Raw genomic sequence first — 12867 nt, 5'->3', positions numbered from 1 at the left:
TCTTCCCTTCCCCCTTCCTGTTTTTCCCTTTCCTTCTTTTCTCTTCCTCCTTCTCCCCTCCCGTTTTTCCTTTCCTTCATTCCCTCCCCTTCGTTTCCTCTTCCCTTCCCCCCTTCTCACGCCCCCTTTCCCCTCCCCATCCCTGCTTCCTTATTTTCTGAGGTGGGGATTGAATTTAAGGCCTCAAACCTAGGGTCCTCCACCACCACTACCACCACCACAGTTTGTTTAACCGTGTGAGCCTGAGCATAATGGCTGACTCCTTATTTTTCTGTTTTGACCTTCAAGCACTTGCCAAGAGCTGAGGGTCTTGCCCATGCTCACTGAAAGTGCCATCACTGAGCTACATCCTTAAGGTCTTGAACCCAGACTAGCCTTCAAACCACTGTAGTTCAGACTTGCCTCAAACTCGACCCTAAAGTGGGCGGTGACAGCACATGCCTTCAGTGCCAGCACTTGAGAGTCAGAGACAGATGGATCTCTGAGTTCAAGGCCAGCCCGGTCCACAGAGCAAATACAGGGCAGACAGAGCTACACAGAGAAACCCTGTCTTGAAAAACCAAACAACAGAAACCCCCTCATTCTCACCTCAGTCCCCCAAATGTCAGGATTGTGCACGAGTGTGACCTTTCCTGACTCAGTGATTTTTTTTTTAACATCAAACATTGTCTTTCTACAACCATTGATTGCCTTTAGACACTTACAAAATGCACATACTTTTGGAGAAAATATGGAAAATAACAGAACGATGCAACAACACAACAGAACAACAACAACTTTGTCCCCTCAGTGCCAGTTCCACCGAGAACACAATTGTCCTTTACGAAGTCTCTGTTGTTCTGGGTAGATGGCTCAGCAGGTAAAAGCACATGCCGTGTAAGCCTAGCAGCCTGAGTTTGACCCCCTGGACCCACATTTTGAAAATCTGGACACAGTGACATGTACCTGTAATCCCAGCTCTTAAAGCAAAATGAGAATGAAGACAGGAGAAACCCTTACACACACGGTGAAGCCTGTGGGCCCGCTAGCCCGGAGTACGGACACAGGGCAGCAGAAACATTAGAGGCTCAGTACGGTGGAAGGGTGGAAAGGGAGAACTACCAAAAAGCTTGCCCTCTGAGCTCCAAATGCATGCCATGGTGTCATGTCCGCCCCCAGCCCCCACAGAGAGAGCTCCACTTTAATCCATGGAGAGAAAGGCAGGAGGATCAGGAGTCCAAGGTCATTCTTGGCTACATGGGGAGTTTAAGGCCAGCCCAAGTTGCATGGGGCCTTTCCAAAAGAATGTTTAAATGTTATTGGAACAATTATTACACAATACAGAACAAGTATTAAAAATAGCTTAATGATCTTACTCCTATGCCCCCAGCAAACTGATTTCCTTGAACAATGTATTTTAATCAGATCTGCCCTCACCCCCTCTCTTCTGAACCCTTCCCTACTCTCTTGCCACAATTATTGTGTTGTTGTTACCCCCACAATTTCTTGTGTTGTTGTTACTACTACTAGTACTTACTATTATTAATTATTATTATTTAATTGGGCTGGAGAGATGGCTCAGCCGTTAAAGGCTAGGCTCACAACCAAAATATATTATTATTTAATTATTATTAGGGGTTTTTGAGACAAAGCCTTCTTGCTATGTAGCCGTGGCTGGATTTGCTGTGAAGACCAGTCTGGCCATGAATTCGTAGAGATTCAGCCTTTGTCTCCTGAATGCAGGGATTAAGTGTGTACCACTGTGCTTGGCTCTTTTTCTTTAAACCCACGGAGTCCACTTAGGGCTGCCAGTATGTTCATAAGTGCAGGGCAATTGCTACAGCCTGGGCAGCCTCTCAGGGACCTGGAAAAACTTTATTCTCCCTCTCCCCCAAACCATGGAGGTCAGGAGCTAGGACCTTGGGAGCTCCTCCCACATCCACCCTGGGGTTTTGTCTGGCACAGGTCTTTCTTAGCTTGTATTCACATCTGCTGAGTTCCTGTTGGTTTTAAGGTTTATTGAATTTGTTTAGACAGTCTTGCTTTGTAGACCTCGAACTGACATACCACTGCACCCAGTTAGTTCAAGGGTTTGCTTTTTGACAAAAATGGTTAGAAATTATGCATCTTTACATATTATTTAACATATCGGGTCCACTCTTTCTGGGGCAGTGGGCCAGGCTTAACTTCATTAACAGCTGAGGAACTTCATACATGGAGTCAACCAGAATTTAATCAAGCAGGTCCTCTTTGATAGACATTTGTCTTCAGTTTGTCCCCCTTGAGTTGTGGAGATGTCTCAGTAGGTAACAGCATTTGCTGTGAAAGCAAGAGTACCCGAGTTCAGGTTCAGAGTACCCAGGAAAGTCGGGACATGGACACGTGCCTGTAATCGCAGCACCGGGGAAGCAAAAATAGGTGGATCCTGGTAGCTCACTGGCCATACCGTCTTGAAAAAAATAAGGTGGTGGGTGATAAAGATACTTGATATCCTCCTCTGGCCTCTCCATACATGTGCGTGAGTGTGAGCGTCCACACATGCGAGCAGGGATAATGAAAAACTACCCTTGTGTATATGAACTGTGCATTCTTGAGCACTTCCCCCAAGATGGGGCTGCCAGATGGTACTAGATATTGTCAAACTATTTTCTTCTAGAAGGTAAAAATGAATACGGAGATGTGTGTTGTTTTGATTGTTTCTGTTCACATAGGATAGAGCAGTGGAGAGAAGGGGCTGGAAACCTGTTAGCTGAAGTTTCCAGGCTTAGAGCAGTTCACCCTACCATGGCCATGTATAGGAGAGCCCGTTTCCTTTAAACTTAGAGAGTACTCTAGCCAATCAGTCAGCCAGCAAACTGCCCTTTGGTGCGACTGCATAGAGTTTAATACCTTTACATATCTGATTATCTTTTGCATTGTCTCTCTGATAAACTGCCTGTTTAAATCCCGAGTCTCATTTTCTATTTGGGATCTTGAGTATCCTTTGTATGGCCTATTGATTTTCTAGTGTATTTGTTGTACATTGTTTCTTTTTAAGAAACTGGACATGGTGCCTCCTCATACCTTTAATCTCAATGCTACTTGGGAAGCAGGGGCAAGTGAGATTACTCGGAGTACATAGCTGGCTCAGTTTATAAAGTTAATCCCAGGATAGCCAGGGCTACATAGTGAGACCACATCTGAAAACTTTTTTTTTTTTTGGTTCTTTTTTTCGGAGCTGGGGATCGAACCCAGGGCCTTGTGCTTCCTAGGCAAGCGCTCTACCACTGAGCTAAATCCCCAACCCCCTGAAAACTTTTTTATTACATTTCCTTATTTGTGTGTGCTTGTGTACATGTGTACAGGTGTGTGTGTGTGTGTGTGTGTATGAGTGTGTGTGTGTGTGTGTGTAGGTCAGAGGACAGCTTTTGGAAGTGGGTTCTCTTCTTCTATCAGGTAGGTCCCAGACATCAAAGTCAATAGCATCAGGCTCAGCAGGGAGTCCCTTTACACACTGAGCCATCTCACTGGTCTCCCCTTGTTGCACATTTTTATTGTCTAGTTTATCTTGTTTCTATTCTATAGAAACACATTGTATTCACATTGTAAACCAGGCCAGCATATATATCAAATAGAAACAAGATACACATACACACACACGCGCACACACACACACACACACACACACACACACACACACACTACTTATGTCTTCAACTATATTTATGGTTTTCTTTTATGATTTCTTTGGGGTTTTGTCCTGCTTTAAAAGGTTCTTTTCTGTTTTCAAAGTTCTACAAATATATCCTTAAGATTTTCTTCTTATTTTATTCTATTTCTAGTTTTTTTTTAGACTGGGTCTTGTGGTTCTCTGTTTCCGACTCACCACTGGAGTGTCAGAAGGTCACACAGAGGCATTGGGTTACATTCCATTCTCCCTGTTGGGGTGACTGGTTCATTGGATGCTGACACCCACTCAGGGAAGATAAAATGCAGCCTATGATAGGGGCCCCAGCCCGTGTTTCTCTGAGTGAGAAATGGTGGGGGCTGGGATGGAGGCTTGGCTCTCAAACTCCTGGGAACCCAGATGTTGCTAGGAACCTTGGAAGAGTTGAGGATAGGGGACTGAGGGCCTGGGATGAGCCTGGGCTGGGGGAATCTGGCTTAGCTCAGACCGAGTGCCAGGAGTGCCTTCTGCCAGAGACTTAGATGAGGATCTGTCTGATAAAGGCTTCCCTTCACGAGGAAGGAGGAAGGAGACAGTCCTTGCTTATCCCAACTGTTTTTTTTTTCTTTTTTTCGGAGCTGAGAACGGAACCCAGGGCCTTGCGCTTACTAGGCAACCGCTCTACCACTGAGCTAAATCCCCAACCCCCCAACTGTTTATTCATGGTGGAAAAAGATGCATAGGACTTACTCAGGAAAGAATGCTGTGGAAGCGAAGCTTATTGGCTAAACCCTCAGGGCCCATCTAGATACCTCATTAGCATGGAGAACTCTGGGTTTCTACGCTATGTGATCAGTTGTCATGGTCCTCTTATTGGGCTGTCATGATCGTGTGCTCCAGGACAGGAACATGGTCAGGAGTAGATTGAAATGCTTGCCTTTTCAATGATGAGAATTGCTGGGGTTCCTTAATCTGCTCAACCTTACCAAGTTTTCTGTCTGGTGATATGGTTCACCCTTGCCACACTGGATCCATATTCCAGGGGTGGCCTGAAATTTTAGCCAGAAATAACCTTGAACTCCATGACTCTCCTCTGTAGGATATACCACCATGCCTGGCTTTTAATATTTTTTATTATTTTAACTTAATATAAAGTTATTGTGATCTTTTAAAATTATATGTATTGTCTGTGTGTGGCTGTGTATGCATAAATGCTGATGCCCACAGAAGCCAGAAGAGTACATTGGTTGCCCTGGGGCTGGAGTTACAGCTGACATGGAGTCTCACAGAATGGGTGCTGGGGAAGGAACTGTAGTCCCGTTGCAAAACAGTATAATTGATTAACCACTAAGTCTTCTCTCCAGCTTCATTTATTTGTACCCCACCCCTTACCCCCACCATAGAGGTCTTGTCTCTTTTTTGACAAAGAGCTGACCATTACAATGCTGTGCAAGAGCAAGCCATTCCTTACCCATGAGTTGAAACAACGCTCTTGTGAGTCCATATACAAACTTGTATTTTTTAACACTTATTTTTCTGATTGATTTTTCATTTTTCTTTTCTTAGTATAGAATAGAGCTTATTTAGGGCATGGGGAGGGGAGTTAGGAAGTTAATAGAGAAAGGAGGAGGAGGAGCAGGAGGAGGGAGGATCAGGAGGAGGATCAGGAGGGAGGGAGGAGGAGGAGGAGGAGGAGGAGGAGGAGGAGGAGGAGGAGGAGGAGGAGACCGAATTCTGGTCACTTGGGCAGAAGTGGGGGGAATGGGTAGAGAAGGGACAAAGGGGGAAAGAGAGCAAGAGAAGCAGGAGCAAGAGTCTGATTGTTTTTCTATGCTTATGTCATAGTGCTTTACCCTCGGTATTTTATGGTGGATTTTCATGTCTAGAAGACAACCACCTTCAGTTCTATCATTTCTTTCATCATTTTCTTGACATTCTTCCAAAGGAACATTAAAATAGTTTAACTGGTTCCCTTAAAAGGCCATTGGGAATTTTTAGTATTAAATCGAGCCTGACATGTTCATCATATTGTCCTCACATCTGCTTCTCCATTTAGTTCAGTTCAGTTTTATTTCATAAAATATTAATGCTTAGTTGTGTAGATCATATCCTCCTCACAAGTTCATGATAACTTTTAGAGCTATCTACTGCTAGAGTATAGAGAAAAGCTACTGCTATATCTCATGTATATTACATTTATTTGGTACATGTGAATGTGTGCCACAGCATGCATGTGGAGGTCAGAGGATAGCTTATGGCAGTCAGTCCCCTCCCCAGCATGTGGGTCCTGGGAATCAAACTCAGTTTGTCAGTCTTGGCTGCAAGTATTTACCATCTGAACCATTTCACCAGCCCTGATTTATTTATAATTTCATATTTCCACATACCTACTTATTTTTACCATAGTATCATCAATTTCAATTGTGCCTTTAGACTAGAAGCCTTTCGAATTTCAGTGTGGATATGAGTTAGGGAGAACTGTTCAGTTTTCAAGAGCACTTCCTGCTCCTCCAGAGGGAGGACCAAGGTGCAGTTTTCCAGCACCCATGTCTTGCAGCTCTACCATGTGTAACATAAGCAAGCTCTAGGGCATCCAAAGCCTCTGGCCTCCTCCTGGACCTGCGATCATGTGCACATTACTCACCCCCCCCAATAATTGGAAACATTAAATGTTAAAGGGGCTGGAGAGATGGCCCACTGGTTAGAAGCACTTGCTACTTCTCTTCCAGAGGACTTGAATTCAATAGTCAGCACCAACATGGAGCTATTAGCTTCCGGTAACTCTACTTCCGGGGAATCTTAAACCTTCTTCTGGCCTCCATTGGTACAGCATATACTCAGTGCACAGACATATATTCAGGCAAAACACCGACACACAGTAAATCAAGATAAATAAATCTTAAAAATGTTAAAATAGGATATTTTCACCCCCCTTTTTGTCCGGAAACAATCTTGACTGACAAACATTTCTGTGTTACTGATGATCTTGTTCTGTTTTCTACATTTTTTTGAGACAGGGTCTCACTAAGTAACCCTCCCCCCCCCCAAAAAAAAAAACCATTTTGAGAAAGGGTCTCATTGTTACCCTGACTGGTCTAGGAACTTGTTATGTAGACCAGACCCGCTCCAAACTCACAGAGACCCACCTGCTTCTGTTTCCCTGCTGCTGGAATTAAAGGCAGCCACCAAACCTGGCCAAGTTTTTAATATTTGAAAATAAAAAAAGAAAATAGTTGCTACCGTAACAAGCCCAGTTCTTGGCACCATTTTTCTGTTTTCAGCCTGTTTTTCACTGCTGCAACAGAATAGCAGACTAGGTCGTTTATAAACAATAGGCCTTTATTTGACTTGTCCTCGGAAGTACAAGATAGAGGGGCCACACTTGCTGTTATAATGTGGAGAGTATCACATGAAAGAGAGTTGGAGACAGAGAGAGAAAAGGAGGGGCAGGGTAAAGGGAAAGAGGGGGGAGTACAAGTGAGTGAGAGAGACAGAATCCTGAAGCTCAGATTCACAAGAACTAACCAATCTACTTCTGTGCTATCAGGACTTTGTCTGGATATTCTAAAGACAGAGCCCTCGTGATGTAACCACCCCTCAAAGGCCCCACTCCTTAATATGGTTATGAAAGCAATTCAGTTCAACATGAATTTTGGAGGGAACATCAGACCACAGCACCTCCCAGTCCCTTTGAGACCATTGGAAGTGCTGCACAGTTCCTGTGTATGAGTCACCACCGGCTCCTAAGCTCCCAGCTTCTCAGCTGCATTTTAACATCCACTAAATGGAGAGAAAAGCAGCAGCAGATTCAGGTCCCATCTTGGCTCTCACGGCTTCTTTGGATTGATAGCCTGCTTCATACTCCTCGAGACATTTTAAAACACTTGCTTGGCTGTTTGTTCTGGTTGTGCTTAGCAGGAGAGCTGGTATGCAAGAATTCAGTTCACTCTTGCAGCAAATAGAAAAAGCAACGTTTGGGTTTTTTGTTTTGTTTTGTTTTGTTTTTCTTGTTGCATTTCCTGCTGTGGTCCTAATTTCCACAGTCATATGGTGGGAGTTCTAAATTTATACGGGTAAAATGTTCATCCCTGGTCACTGCAACTTTTGTTTGTTTGTTTCATTTTTTGGCTCCTTATTGTGATTCAATATTTGGTTGGGTGGATTTTGCTCACAAAGCTCCCCCTACCCCCCTTCTCGTTCTCCTGTTCCAACCATCTTGATATCTTTCCAAGTTCCTCTCTGCAGCTGCTCTCCTTGAATTCTTGTTTCCTGGTTGCACGGACTGTTTCTGTCCTGTTACACCTTTCTCTTTCTAGGTTACATGTCCCATCACATTCTGGAGCAGATCCTTTAAATTCCTGAAAAGGGTTTGGGGAGGTAAATTTTAATCCCTTTCATGTCTGAAAATGTCTTTGCACTGTTCCCACCCTTGATACATTATCCCAGTTCTCCTACAGCATTTGGAAATACTGAGGGAAAATCTATGGATAATTTTCTTCTTTTGAAACAATTAATGTGTTTTTCTTCTTCGGATACTTGATTATTGTTTATTTTTGGCATTTTGATGTTCAACTTATGTAGGTTCAAGTATTTATATATTTTTTAATTGGATGTTTTCTTTATTTACATTTCAAATGTTATCCTCTTTCCCGATTTCCCCTCTGCAAACCCCCTATCCCATTCCCCCTTCCCCTGCTTCTTTGAGGGTGCTGCCTTCCCCACCTACCCATTCTCTCCTGCCTCCCCACCCTGGCAGTCCCCTACATTGGGGCATCGGGCCTTCACAGGACCAAGGACCTCTCTCCCATTGATGCCAGACAAGGCCCCTTCAGCTCCTTTAGTTTTTCCCCTAACTCCTCCGTTGGGGCCCCTGTGTTCAGTCTGATGGTTGGTTGGCTTTGAGCATCCACATCTGTATTGGTCAGGATTGGGCAGAGCCTCTCAGGAGACAGCTGTATCAGGCTCCTGTCAGCATGCACTACTTGGCATCAGCAACAGTGTCTGGGTTTGGTGTCTGCAGATGGGATGGATCCCCAGGTGGGGCAGTCTCTTGATAGTCTTTCCTTCAGTCTCTGTTCCACTCTTTGTCCCTGTATTTCCTTTAGACAGGAGTAATTCTGGGTTAAAATTTTGGAGATGAATGGGTGGTCTCATCCCTCAAATGGGGGTGGGGCATGCCTAACCTCTGGATATGGTCTAAATGGGTTGTCCCTTCCCTATTTGGGATATTTCAGCTAATCTCATCCCCATGGGATCCTGGGAGGCTCTTGCTTTCCTGACATCTGGGACTTTCTGGTTGCTAACCCCAGTTCCCCACCCCCATTCCTATACACCTCTGTTCAATTTCCTAACTCTGTACATCTCCCCATCTCCACCCATACCTAATCCTGCCCCTCTTTTCCCCTCCCCCTATTCTCTTCCCCCCAAGTCCCTCCCACCCTTTACTTCCCTTGATTATTTTCTTCCCCCTTCTAAGTAGGACTGAAGCATCCACTCTTTGGTCTTCTATCCTCTTGAGCTTCATGTGGTCTGTGAGTTGTGTCATGGGTATTCATATTCAGAATTCAGAGTTCATCTTGGTGGATTTTTCCTTTGATGAATATGAAGTGTCCTTCCTTATCTTTTTTGATAACTTTTGGTTGAAAGTCGATTTTATTCGTTATTAGAATGGCCACTCCAGCTTGCTTCTTCACACCATTTGCTTGGAAAGTGGTTTTCCAGCCTTTCACTCTGAGGTAGTGTCTGTCTTTGTCTCTGAGGTGTGTTTCCTGTAAGCAGCAGAATGCAGGGTCCTCACTGAGTATCAGATTGTTAATCTAATGTCTTTTTATTGGGGAGTTGAGCTCATTGTTGTTGAGAGATATTAAGGAATAGTGATTATTGCTTCCTGTTATATTCATATTTGAATATGAGATTATGTTTGTGTGCTCGTCTTCTCTTTGTTTTCTTGCCAAGACCATTAGTTTCTTGCTTCTTCTAGGGTATAGCTTGCCTCCTTATGTTGGGCTTTACCATTTATTATCCTTTGTAGCGCTGGATTTGTAGAAAGATATTGTGTAAGTTTTGTTTTGTCATGGAATATCTTGGTTTCTCCATCTATGTTAATTGAGAGTTTTGCAGGGATACAGTAACCTGGCGCATTTGTGTTCTCTTAGGGTCTGTGATGACATCTGTCCAGGATCTTCTGGCTTTCATAGTCTGTGATAGAAGTCTGGTGTGATTCTGATAGGTCTGTTTATATGTCACTTGACCTTTTCCCTTCCTGCTTTTAATATTCCTTCTTTGTTTTGTGCATTTGGTGTTTTGACTATTATGTGACAGGAGGAGTTTTTTTCTGGTCCAATCTATTTGAGTTCTGTAGGCTTCCTGTGTTTATAGGCATCTCTTTCTTTAGGTTAGTTTTTTCTATGATTTTGTTGAAGATATTTACTGGTCCTTTTTGAGCTGGGGAGCCTTCATCTCTTCTATACACCATATCCTTAGGTTTGATCTTCTCATTTGTCCCTGGATTTCCTGGATGTTTTGGGTTAGGAGCTTTTTGTGTTTTACATTATCTTTGACTGTTGTGTCAATGTTTTTTCTATAGTATCTTCTGCCCCTGAGATTCTCTCTTCTACCTCTTGTATTCTGTTGGTAATATTTATGCCTATGACTCCTGATCTCTTTCCTAGGTTTTCTATCTTCAGGATTGTCTCCTTTTGTGCTTTCTTTATTGTTTCTATTTCTATTTTTAAATCCTGGATGGTTTTCTTCAATTCCTTCACCTGTTTGGTTATGTTTTCCTGTAATTCTTTAAGGGATTTTTGTGTTTCCTCTTCAAGGACTTCTACCTGTTTACCTGTGTTGTCCTGTATTTCTTTTTAAAGATTTATTTATTTATTATATGTAAGTACACTGTAGCTGTCTTCAGACACACCAGAAGAGGGCATCAGATCTCATTACAGATGGTTGTGAGCCCCATGTGGTTGCTTAGGATTTGAACTCAGGACCTCTGGAAGAGCAGTCAGTGCTCTTAACTACTTGAAAGGCCATCTCTCAGCCCGTCCTGTATTTCTTTTTTTTTTTATTTTTTTTTTTCATTTTTTTATGGTGGATTGTTTTGTTCTATTCCTTCATCTGTTTGGTTGTGCTTTCTTGTAATTCTTTAAGGAATTTTTATGTTTCCTCTGTAAGACCTTCTACTTATTTACCTGTGTTGTCCTTTATTTCTTTAAGGGATTTATTTATGTCCTCCTTAAAAGTCCTCTTATTATCGTTATGAGATATGATTTCAAATCAGAATCTTGCTTTTCCGGTGTGTTGGAGTATCCAGAGCTTACTGTTGTAGGGGAACTGGGTTCTGATGACGTCAAATGGCCTTGGTTTCTGTTGCTTAGGTTTTTGCACTTGCCTGTCACCATCAGGTTGTCTCTGGTGTTAGCTGGTCTTGCTGTCTCTGACAGTGGCTTGACCCTCTTGTAAGACTATGTGTCAGCACTCCTGGGAGACCAGTTCTCTCTAGTGGGATCTTGGTACAGGGGCTGTGACCCAGGGGAGGTCAGCTCAGGATCCTGGCCGAACTTTGCTCCTCGGTTCTGTGTCCTGAGGCTCCTCTTGGACCAGAAATGTGAGCAGAAGTGGTGATTTCACCTGTGCTCTTAAGTGTGCTAGCACTCCTGGATGCCCAGCTCTCTCCTGGTGGCATTTGAATATGGATTGCTGTGGCACAGGGTCAGCTCCAGGCGCAGATGGAAACTGGAAGCACGTATTTATATTTTTAAGTTTTAAAATTTACTATCGTGTGTATGGGTAATGTATGTGTGTGTGGGGCACATGCCTTACCTACATGTATTTGTTAAGAGAACAGCTTTTTGGACTTAGTTCTCTTCTGCTGCTTTTATGCAGGTTCTGGGAATCAAACTAATGTCAGCAAGCATTTTACCCATCTCATTGGCCCTATATTTTAATCCTTGAATTAGACTTTTACTTTTATAGATGTATTTGTGTGTTTAGTGTGTTGACTTTTTAAAGATTTACTATTGTACAAGTGCTGTGTATACATGTATGTGTGTGTGTGTGTGTGTGTGTGTGTGTGTGTACATGTGTGTGTGTGTTGTACAGGTTCAAGGAGGCTAGAAGAGGGCATCAGATATCCCACGAAGTTGACTGTGACCAGACATGGGTGCTGGGAACCAAACCTGAGTCTTACACAAGAGTAAAGATCACTCTTACCTGCTGAACATGTGTCTGTCTAGCACCCCTGAGTGACTCCAGAATAGGAAAATTGGGGTATGTTTGTTCATCTCACTTAAACATTATTTTTCCCCTTTATTTTCTCTAGCTTTCCTGGAAGTAGCATTAGTGAGGTTCTGGCAGTGCTCAGTCTCTGCTTGCTCCCTCAACTTTTCTCACGTCTTAATCCCCTTTGTTTCCTGTTTGCATGATGTTCCAAGAAAGTGACTCAGAAAAACTCTTCCTCAGCTAGAGTTTGTGATAATCAAAACTTTATTTTCTGTCTTAATAGGTTTGTCCTTAACAGTTGATTCCTGCTTTGTGGATGAGATAGCCTCTCTAATCTTTCTCCATATCTTAGTTATAATTAATTCTAACTCATCTTTTACTTGCTACATTTACTCTTTAGAACATTCATAAAAGTCGGGACCTTATGTGTTTCATTTATTGCAAGGCATTCAGCCAAAGAAATCTAGGTCAGCGGCTAAAATTCTTAACAGGTCTTTCTAGCTTTATTTTAATCTCTTGAGAAGAACTAAGAAGAAATGCATTTTTAATTCTAACTAATTTTTCCAGTGTCCCTTCCTCCCCTGCCACCTTTTCAAAAGTCTCCTACCACTGATACTCTCTCTTTTTCTCTCTCTGAAAAGTCTCTCCCACATTCATTACTTTGGAACCCTCCTGAAGGCCCCTCAGAAATCTCATCTGTGCAGCAACCCCACCCCGGCCCCCTCATCCATTTCCTTCCAATTGGAATCTGCAGAGATTTTTTTTTTAACTCTCCTCTTTGGTCGATTTTCCTGTGTATTCTCTACAATAAAGGAAACCCAGGAGCTGTAGCAGGAAGAATGTTTTTCCTTTAGAAACTGAATGCCATGAGGGAGAAGGCCGTGACCATTCATAATAGATTTCCCTCACTTACACTTTTCCAAGGAAGTTTTTGAAAGTCTCTCTAAGTACAATTCCAGTATTCTATAGCAGCACCTAGAAAGTTCTTCATCTCAGTTGAGTCCCCATCTTGTTTTCTCTGG

This window comes from Rattus rattus, chromosome X (assembly GCF_011064425.1).
Source record: "Rattus rattus isolate New Zealand chromosome X, Rrattus_CSIRO_v1, whole genome shotgun sequence".
NCBI classification, from domain to species: Eukaryota; Metazoa; Chordata; class Mammalia; order Rodentia; family Muridae; genus Rattus; species Rattus rattus.
Note: the sequence above shows the minus strand (reverse complement) of the source record.